Consider the following 333-nt stretch of genomic DNA (forward strand, 5'->3'; position numbering starts at 1 on the left):
TATTTGAAAAAAGGCATGTACTAAATTGTTTATAGCAAAATTATTTCTAACAACCCCAAACAGGAAACTATCTATCTTCAACTGAACATGTAAAGTGTGGTATATTTACCAAGGGCTGTTGTACAGCAGCAGTTTTCAAAGTGTGATCCAGGGAACTCTGGGAGATCCTTAAGACCCCTTTCAAAGGGCCTGCAGGGTCAAAGTATTTTTATAATAATACAAAGAAGTCATCTGCTTCTTTTACTCTTGTCCTCTCACGGGTGTTCTGTGGGGTTTCAGAGACTCGGTTCGGTTCGGTTCGGTTCAGTTCAGTTCAGTCGATAGAAATAATCC

Source organism: Bison bison, unplaced genomic scaffold (genome assembly GCF_000754665.1).
Source record: "Bison bison bison isolate TAMUID 2011002044 unplaced genomic scaffold, Bison_UMD1.0 scf7180017864375, whole genome shotgun sequence".
Classification (NCBI taxonomy): Eukaryota; Metazoa; Chordata; class Mammalia; order Artiodactyla; family Bovidae; genus Bison; species Bison bison.